Source organism: Amblyomma americanum, chromosome 9 (genome assembly GCF_052857255.1).
Source record: "Amblyomma americanum isolate KBUSLIRL-KWMA chromosome 9, ASM5285725v1, whole genome shotgun sequence".
Taxonomy (NCBI): domain Eukaryota; kingdom Metazoa; phylum Arthropoda; class Arachnida; order Ixodida; family Ixodidae; genus Amblyomma; species Amblyomma americanum.
The window spans coordinates 87,125,441-87,136,090 of NC_135505.1; positions in this window are offsets into that span (position 1 = coordinate 87,125,441).

The window sequence follows — 10,650 nt, forward strand, 5'->3', positions numbered from 1 at the left end:
TGACTTTGCGACGTGTGCGAATAAATTTTAGAAACGCTAGCAGGAGCAAGATTTCTCAAGATACCGCGTACGTTCTGAAGTTCTACCCAACAATCCGCGCGTTGCCGCAACCTGTTGCGCATTGCAATGTACAAAAGTTGATATGTAAACTTTTGTTGCAGGTTCACTGCCAACCACTTTGAATGTCCTCAGTAATAAAGCTTATGCGCGATAAATGGTATTTATGGGGGACAGCATGCATTAGCACTAGTGTTCGGTCCGGTCGGAGAAGATGATTCCAGAGGTTTCATCACACAATGGGAACGGCTTTCGTGAACTAGCCCCCCCATTATATGCGCAAGAAGCCGTACCTCATCTTCACTCTCCCTATCGAATCCATGAATCACAGTGTGAGAAAGCCGCACTTTCCTCTCTACTTTCCACCACACGCCACGCAACTATTCGTCGTTTTTTCTCCCCTCTTTACTAAAGGTAGGGTAAGAATTTTGTTCTCTCCAGTTTTAAACCTGCCGTTCGGGGCTTCACACAGAAAGATAGAGCACCGAAAAACCGAAAGATTTTTCCTACATGTTCGTTCTGGTAATATTACATTAATTCATGATAGCTGCTATAACATAAGGCATTCGTGAACATACAGGGTGTACGAGAGCTAGTGGGAGTCTTAAACACAGTGCAGATTGAGGCTGATAGAAGAGAGCATAGCCCACTCCTCTTATATCTCGCGGATTGAGGAAAAGAAATTCTGTGCTTTGTAATATAGATTGGCCTAGTGCTGAAAAGAAAGGAAAATGCTTTTAAATGTAATGGCGATGTGGTGAGATTTTATTGGCGCCAGGGCAGTTTATCCAAAGGGCGCCTTCCTCCTACCGCCTTTTATCTTGATAAGAAAAGATAAAAGTTGTATAGTAGATGTTCGTCTTTATAATCGGATCTCCGTATTATAGTCAAAGTTGGTAGATAGTAGAAAATGGGAGATGAGCAAATTTTGTGATGCAAAAATCAATGCTTGTATGCAGTGTTCGTTGTAAGCTACACGCTTTGACGTTCAATGAAGACGGAAATATGTGATTGCATGATGTCTGCTTCAACTCTTGGAATGTTCATAGCTGGTTAATTCGGTGTGGCTACATTAAATCAGAATTTTTTGATGTGCTGATCTACTTTGCTTTTCTGTCGTATCAAATAACAGGTATATTTTGATGCAAGCATTTTGTTTTTGTTAGTTTTTATTAGTTCGTGTTGTTTGTAGAACGTGTCCGCTAAACAGGGGAATTTTATCACCGGTCTGCTAACCTGCAGCAGGCTGCTTGGTGATAAAGAAGTTTTCTCTTTATCGAGCTAACTGGACCCAGCCAAGTGTCCAAATCTGCGACAGCATTGAGCTGTACACTGCGCACATATCATGAAGTTCAAGTGCATGCACCAACTGCTGCAGGCCTTCGCAAGAAAAAGCAATTTTCTTGCGCACATGAAACGGTTCCTGAAATTCTAGAAGCAAAGCGGCTGAAACAACAAAAAATGTACTGGGTGCTTTTAGGGTAATATTTTTACCCCCTCGTTCTTCTGACAGCCTGTGGTTGTTGGCCAGATCGCCATTGGAAACTTCCCGGGGATCTCCACTTCTGAAGTTGAAAAACGCAGATACCAGGAGTGACTATCATCGCATATTGTAGTCAAGAGGATGGCATCGCAGCTTCCCTACGGTCGATTTTGGTTGTACTTAAGTTCAAGCATAGGATCGCGCCTGTGCGCAGTATGCTAAGTAGCTCGCTCCCAGTAAACTGTTTTGAATGGGTATCCTTAATCTGCACACTTCAGCTACTTCTCAGTGTCGGCTTTGCCAGGCACATCAAAGGACCAATAGTTGCTATCTTCTGGAACACTGAAAACGCGATAATCTGATTATGGTTATCACGGCTGGCGCTCTATAATGAGCGTGAAATGAGGTGTATTTAGTTATAAATGGTCACTTGAAGTAGCACACCACGTTATGGTTAACTTTCAAAGCTGTGCTCTCGAGATTCAGTAGTTTCACCAGCAGCTCACGGAAATTAAAGAAGACCGCATAAGTGACACGGGCAAGAACGATCTTATATGGCGGCTTGAAGAAGCGCAAGATGTGTTGTCAGACTTGCAAGCAGTTTCACATATCGTCTATCGAGGTTCTTACTTAGGTGCATTGTAATTTTTGTGGCCTCCATCCGAGAACTGCCACGGACATATCCTTCATTTAGCATATTATTCCGATACCGAAGTGCTCTCGATATACATAACCACCCGAAAAAAAAGCTTTGTAATTCCTTGGTAAAGTGGTGAATGAAAAACACAAGCATCGATAAGCGCCAACAAGGAAAGGACAGTTGATATGAGGCTGAAGAATTTGAGCCTAAGAAGAGGCACGAAATATTTGACAACATATGGCATCTGTTCTCTTGCAAATGAAGCATCCAATATATCAAAAATGGTGAAACGCACAGTAGCTATAACCGGATAGCAACGCACCTGTTATGAGCAACGGGGCCGTTCCACCTACCAACTTCAAAGAGAAAAACTACTGTTGCATGATCACCCAGGTATCTCTCAAGACAATAATTCCTTCTTAGAATTTTAATTAGACTGCGCGGTATTTTCTCAACGGAACTGGAATAGGAGGGTAGGAGGGTGGTAATATTACCAACACCTCCTCTCTGAACTACAGAGCAGCGCTTATGAGAGACAGCGCCAGACCAAAGTAATAAAAAGTAGAAATTTCATTACACTTGAGGCGTTGTTTCGTCAACTGAACTTACCGCGGGGCTCAATATCTTCAGTTAAATGCTTTCCCCTTCTCAACAGAAAATTGCACTCGCACCGCTTGCAAGAGAAAAAATGCTGACTTAAAGATTACTGTTTTTTTATTTTAATTTAAACTGTTGCACTCTGGCAGTCTGCTCTGGAGGATATAGTAACATACAGAAATGTCGACAAGGGTGTCACAAACGGTAGAAACATTTCTGGTCACAAAACAAGTTGTTTTTATTTTCAATGGAGCGCATGCAGTAGGGAAAAAATCCTAATGCTTCTGTATAAAATGTTCGAGCACACTCTAGATTTCCGCAACAGCGATATGCTGAATTGCTGCGATAATAGTTTTGTTGAGTCATAAGTTTTGTCTGCTGTTAGGTATCTACTTGCTAGAAGCGTTCTCGAAGCCGCCTTTTTATTATTCAGAAATAGTGGTTCCATTCCGCCTTTGTGCACGAAACAATTATCCCTCTACAGATGGTAATAAATTACGAAGTAACGCAGAAGCAGAGTTCATGCGCGCCAACACGACCTCAATCATTATTATAATTATGAATGCATCCAAAGTACCACTGATAATTGCTGTGGCATTATGCAAGGAAATACTGAGACGGGAGTCGCAAGGTACCTACTTTGACTAAACGGTATTTTCAAACCTCAAGGCGCTTCTGTGTGGTTGAACGGCAATCATTTCTTGGTTCTCAAAAAGGTCCTCCCTGCCAAACTGCAGAGTTGGGCAGGGAGGACCTTATTCACCTAAATAATTTGAAATTCTGCGTTTCCAACAAAGACCAAACGCATCAATTTCCAAATCTCGAGACTAGATACCACCTAGTATCGTTAGCCCAGAACCGCGTTAATCGAGGTTGTTCAGACGAGAGGATACTTCTTCCACTGCTCGCCCAAACCTTCCTTATTTCGGTTGTTCTTGTCAAGTGAGCGTCAACTTATATAGCATTGTTATCAGAGGTCATTGCTCTATTATACAGATACCGTCTCAACTTAGCCTCCACAGATTACAAGACAACATTTAATTGCTCTAAACCTGAGAGTTTGTGCAGGCATTGCGTAAACAAGTTGAAGAAGAGATATACATAAATGTACTAACAAACATTAAAGCGGCTGCACAGAGACCACACCAGGGAGAGTGACAAAATACCAATCCCAAGGAATGTCATGCATCGAGAGCCGATCTCATCATTACTTTAAGCACTTGTTCATAACTAGTATTCAGATAACTGTGTCTGGAATAGCGGAAGGTAAGAAAAACTATACCGGGACACCTAGGTGCGCTTACGTGCTGTGAATGCGAAAGCACTGTGCGCTACAGCTGTTTCCATTCGTGCGTTTGTGCTTTCTGCGTTTGTGTAACACAGTTCGCGTTGGCCATTAAACCGCAAACGATTCGGAGCTCCGTGGATTAAGGCCCATATAGGCAGAACTGGTCCGTCTCTACTTAACATTCTTAAAAGGCGACGAGTCCTCATACCACTACTAGCGCAAAAGAGCAGCGGTTAAGCAATGCGCCACTGCTCTGGCAGGCTGCTGTTCATGTCACTCTCCCAGGTAGGTATTGTGCGACCAATTTTGCTCTTCTCCGGCAACTTGTCGAACATCTGGCGCACGATTCAAATTTTTCAAGCCCCCTGGTGCTTTAGCAGTCCTGTTTAGTTTGAACAGTTTCACATTTCTTAAAAGTGACATTTTTAAGTTTTTGCGACACTAGTTATTTGGTGAATCAGAGGGAAGCCGGCAAATGCGGGCAAATAGAGCCGGGCCTACACAACCGAAAACTTATAAGCTGAGAGCTGTCGCGGGTATTGAAGTTTCCTCCTCGTGTCCTGTGTTTGTGAAGCGTACTGTCAGGAAGTATGGCACAGTACTAAGAACTGCCAATCTATCTGGAATTATACTGAACCAATATCTCGTGTCTGTAAGGAATAAACAACAAAAAGTTTAAATGGTCAATGTTTACGTCTGCGACCATTCTCAGTACGTCGAATTCAAAAATTCCAAGTCCAGTACCTTAGACGCTTGCTCTCGTGAACCGCAGGGATCCGCATTAAGGCCTACATTTTTGCTAACGTTTATCAACGACATTTTTTATTGCGTCTCTCCAAATAGGGTATTAAGACTTTGCTGAAAAATGCGTTGTGCACAGCACTGCTAGTTCTGAAGATGACTAACTTAATTTGGTCTTAACAATTCAGAACGTTGCCTCCTGCTGTCGCATTTAGTCTATGAGATTAAATGTGATTATAACGTTATCAACCGCATAACATGGAAAAAGACGCCTTATCGGTCATCATAAACTGCTGCGATGCGTAATAACAAAGAGCAATATTTGGGTGAGATATTAAAGAAATACTGAGTTGGGGATAACACTTAGATAAAATTGGCACAAAAGCACACCGAATTGTCAGCTACGCACTTGTATGTAAAACTCAACGGCTTTAAGACCGTGTTATGTTTTTTACAAGAGGAACACGCAAGTTGTGAAACAATGGTCTCTCTTACGAAGTAAGGAGCATCCGGCGGCAGCTGAGTATTCGACTAAATAAATGACGGGAAGCGGTGCCTGTAAGGCTCAATAGGCGCTCATTCTTAATTACAACGATTCTTGCATTCATTAAGAGTCCTGATGAATATATTTTTATATGCAGGCATTTATGACTGTCAGATATAGATGTTTGAGTTTTTAATTCCCGTTTAATGTCATGTTTTAATGAGTTTTCTTGCGTTTCAAGCCCAGGGATTTCCTTCAAGGATTGTGCTTCGATGAAATGCCAAGCTATTCCCTTGTTCATCCACATGATCTCAGCAGTGAATGATTTTCTACGCTGGCCTTAGCAGGATCCGGTCGGACTCGGCTATGGCTGAAGAGATGGCACGGGAAAAGGACCTCCTCAAAACCGAAGTGACATTTATCGGACTTTCACGTCAGGCCGCCAGATCTTATTGCTGTAGCAAGGTCAAAAGGCGCTGGAGGTATTTTTCGAACGTTGGTGGCAAGACAACAACGTTGTCCAAGTATACCAAGCATGCTTGCCATTTCAGGCCTGATAACACAGCGTCCATAATTCTCATATGTTGCCGGAGCAGAACACAAACCGAAATGAAGGATCTTGAACTCAAAAGACCATCAAGAGTCACGAACGCTATCTTCTCGCGATCTCGCTCGTTAACTTTGATCTGCCAGTAACCACTTTTTAAGTCCAGCGAAGAAAAGTAGGCGCGTGCCGCAGCCAGTCAAAAGAGTCGTCAATGCGTGGTAGCGGATAGAAGACTTTTTTGTAACCTGGTTAAGCTTCCGGTACTCAACGCAAAATCGCAGACTGCTATCTTTTTAACCAACACCAAAGGCGAAGCCCAGGGGCTCCTCGATGGCTGGATAACGCCACCCTGCAGCATTTATAATGACACACGCCAGGAATGTTCTATGAATCTTGAAATTTCCACAGCAAATGAAAGTTATGAACTACTGACAATAAAAGGTAATTCAGAAATCATCTCAGAAGTGGACCGACCTCCCAACAGGAATATAGCACAATTCATGAGCTTTTTTGAAAACTTTTTAGATTATGTTCGCATATCTAAATCACAGCTGTAATGCGGGGGAGAATTTAACACAGACATGTAAGATAATACAACCAACACGCGACATTGCCGCCATACTTCAGTCAACTGGTTTTGTAAACATAATAACGTCACCAACTCGGATCACTGTATCTACGTTATCATGTCTTGATCTCCTGATTACAGATATTGAATTGAAGACGCTGGAACAATGGCATATGACCTTAGCGATCGCTGTCCCATCTTTCTCTCTTATCAAGGAGAAACGAAATACAAAAATGATGAAACTCACTCCTACACAGTAGAGTACGCATCAGATGACACTATTGCATCTTTCAAGCGCGACAGGTGTGTACAGATATGGTCATTTATGTTCGTTATAAAACATTCCAATAATGTGTATTCAGAGTTTATCAAGGTTTCTGTAGAAATATATTCTAAGCACTTTCCCTTCAAGGACATTAAGCATTCTAACGAATAAGAAAGCCATGGATCAAGCCGGAGCTCAAAAGAAGGATAAAGGGCAAAAACAAGTTGTACCATGCCTTTTTAAATCATCGCTATCTAGAACCTCTAATCTGATTGAAAAAAAGAACAGGAAATGAACTATGTGGTAGCCTACCCGTGTGTGATTTAATTCCTCTTAAATGAACTAATCACGCGCACAAACTGGACACATTTCTTATTGTGTAAATAGTTTGTACATATTACTTCTCCCCCATCCTCTCTTCCTGTCCCCTCACCTCTTTCAGTTCGTTTCTCCATTCTGCCTGCTATCCTTTATTTCCGCTGCCCCAGCTCAGGTGCTTCAGTATCGATGGCAGATGCCGGGGCTAACAAATATCTTTTCCTTCCGTTTTATTATTATTTTAAAAAACAACCACTACCCCCCCCCCCCCCCCCCCCCACCAAATAAACTAAATGCTGAGCTTCGGCCTGCTAAGATTGTATATGATATAAACTGTTTTCTGATGTTAAAATGAAAAATTCAGACGTTGTCTGGAAAGTTTTAAATTGCGTGTTTCGTCGCAATACGAAAAATGCGCCAACTAAACGAATAATCTATAAGGGCTCTGAATTATCCGGTCAGGCTCTTGCTGACCAGTTTAACAGCAATTTTTAAACTACCCGTTCACCTATGATGCATCTACCTGACGTTTTTCATCTTGTAGCCCTTTCGAAATCATTTTGCTTGAGGCCACCAATGAGGCCGAACTACGTACAACCTTTATGAATTTAAATAATAGCAAAGCCTTAGATATTGACAATATTCAGATAAAACCAGTCAAATGTGTACTCTTATATTGCACCCGTGCTTGCATACATCTTCAATTTGGTAATTGAAACGAGAGTTTACGCGGAAGAAATGAAGAAAGCAAGAGTGACAGTTGTGTTTAAAGGGGGATATGATGTAGTGTCCAATTATAAACCATTATCAGTAACTCCAGTCTATTCAAAGTGCTTGGAAAAAAATGGCGGTGGGTTAGCTTTGGTTAAACCTGGAGTGACGCGATAGCTACAGCTGGCCGAGTGGAAATTTGTCATGTGACCAACCACGTGATCAGCCATGGCGCCGCGCCGCCGGCAGCCGCTCCGCACCACGTGACCAACCACGTGACAGCATTGCGGCGCAGCCACAGGGTGGCGGCGCCACCACCACCAAGGCGCCGCCACGCTGAAGGCTCGAAATGCTACCGTAATGCAGCTATCGCTACAAAAGTATTCTTTTCCCGTCTATGCAATTTTTTATTGCGAAACTAATCCTCTCTGAGGCTCAATTTGGCTTCTGAAAGGGCAAGTCGGCGGAAACAGCTTTGTTATCACTTAAGGAATGTATACTTGCAAAACATTGAAGCAGGCATTCTCACTGACGGACTCTTCGTAGATTTTAGTAAGGCTTTCGATTCCCTAAACTATCAAAATTTAACTCATAAACTTTCTCGGAATGGAGTTCGCTGAACACATTTAAACCTCATGATATCATGCCTGCAAAATCAGAAACAATCTTTCTATATTGACAACCATCAGTCTTCTTTTCTGGCGGTACGAAATGGTGTGCCTCAAGCCAGTATTCTGGGTCAGTTGCTTTTTAAGATCTATATAAAAGACATTGGGCATATTCATGGTAAAGCGAAATTTATTATATGCGCCGACGATAGCAGTATACTTATCTCTGGTGACGACATAAACAAGTTAATAGAAGACTGAAACATAATCCTCACGAAACTAGAGAACTGATCCTCTTCTAATTGCCTCCCAATTAACCCTACAAATACTAAGGTAATAATGTTTCGTGCAAGAAACATGCCGGTCAACTACCACACGCTCCCAAATACGCAGGTCAAGAAATTCAAATTGTCGACAACCAAAAAATCCTTCGTGTTACTTTCTCGTCGCATTTCAGCTGGGACCGGCACGTGGAAAATGTTTCTAAAAAGCTCTCTTCGGTAGTAAACCTTTTATCACGATGTCGTTGGCTTCTTCCCGCTCACTTGAAAATTCCTTATCTCTCCAAAGCAAACTGCGTTTAGAAATTATAAGGCAATTCGTTTTGAGCATATGTATTTTTTCGCATTTCGAGGTTTTTTTACCATTCTTCTCCTGTTGAAAGAGATTTCCTAATACGTACTGCATATTTAAGGCCCGCTTGGAATCGAATCTACACCCGAAACACCTGTCTCTGGTATATTCCATATTTTCGAAATAATTATAAAGTACAAACGCTTGAACACAATTTACCGACCACTCATAGTAAACAAAGTTATGGCTAATGTTATACCTAGTGAGTTAAAATGTATTTTGTTAATATATAGCCAGGTTGCATTTCATGAGCCTATCTTGCCTGCCGGTGCCATGCATGCATATTGAGTGTCTTTTTTTTCTGTTTACTTTTCTCGAGTCCTCTCTTTATTTTCATGCGTCTGTAAACTTTTGTTAGTGAACATACATGCTCATTGTTTCCATCCCATTGTATCGATATATCACTTACTTCGTTGTTTTTGTGTTTGTTGCAACCTATATATATTGGTAAACATTTTTTATGCTTGATTTTTCCGTAATAAAAGTGCGTTTGTCGCGTACTGCCATTAAGAGGTGCTTGGGCCCAGTCAAGATGCTTTTTAGCAGCTTTCAGCCATTGCAACTCTCTAGGATGTAACTTGCATTCTGGAAAAATAAAGCGAAATGAAAATGAATGAAATAAAATGAAATTTCTTGTACTTCCTGAGCTATCTATGGCTTCACGCTCCCGCAATGAGACACGGTATGAGTTTTGTCGAACCGGTCGGGCACTCTCGTCCATTATTACGCGGTTCTTAGCAAGAGGTGTCTGTTTGACTGCCGACATAGACTAGAAACAGTCTTGGAACTGATGCAGAAGGCCGACTTGTCTTTACCTCTCGGTTGGTGGTAAGCCATGGTTCACAGCAAGAATCAACTGGGCTGTGCGACAGGTGGATGTCGTGCTCTGGAGGGCAAGGCAGTCGTGAGTTTCGGCGATGCCCTGGAAGTATTCGACCGCGTTGCCTTTGGTAATGTATTACCGTTCGGTCCCGAAATTCGTTAGAAGGACATCTGCCAGGCCGTTCCGGGTTACGATACCTCTCGCGAAGCAGACCTCATGACAGAGCACAATCGCAGTGTTCTGTTCTGCTGCGCCTTCAGCACTGCACTGGTCGTCGCAAATGACGGTAACGTGGCCACAGGATCGCGGAGGCATGGTCACATCCGTGTCTATAATGCGCAGGGCCGCTCTGCGTGGTTCGGTGTCGGCTGAAACAGTTCCTGAGGTCGAAAATGTTACCAGACGGCCAGAAAGGTCTATGAGGGCATCATGCTTCCGCAAGAAGTTCATTCCTAGGAACAGGTCATTGCATCAGTGCGGCAGAACTACAAAAGTGCCAACAAATCGAGAGTTGGCAATGTTGACACGAGCAGTGCACGTTCCGACAGGCTTGATGAGGTGACCGCTAGCAGTAAGAATTTGCGCTCCATATATTCTGCTTTCACCTTCCTGAGGAGGTACGCGAGCTGCTTGTTTCTTATTGAAAAGTCCGCGCCTGTATCAACTAGAGCCGTCACTGGGCGCCCGTCAACGTTAATGCGGAGGTCGGCGCTAACAACTGCGTCGGTGTCCGGAAAATTAGGTATCACACAATCAGGCTCCGCCGGCATCGGGATCTATGCATCGCGCTCCGGCGTCATTCGGGAGTATTCGGAATATCTGCTGTCAGCAACCTTCCCCTTGAGGTCGCCGTTTTCAGTTTCCCCGGCGCAGGCTTGGAGACCAGC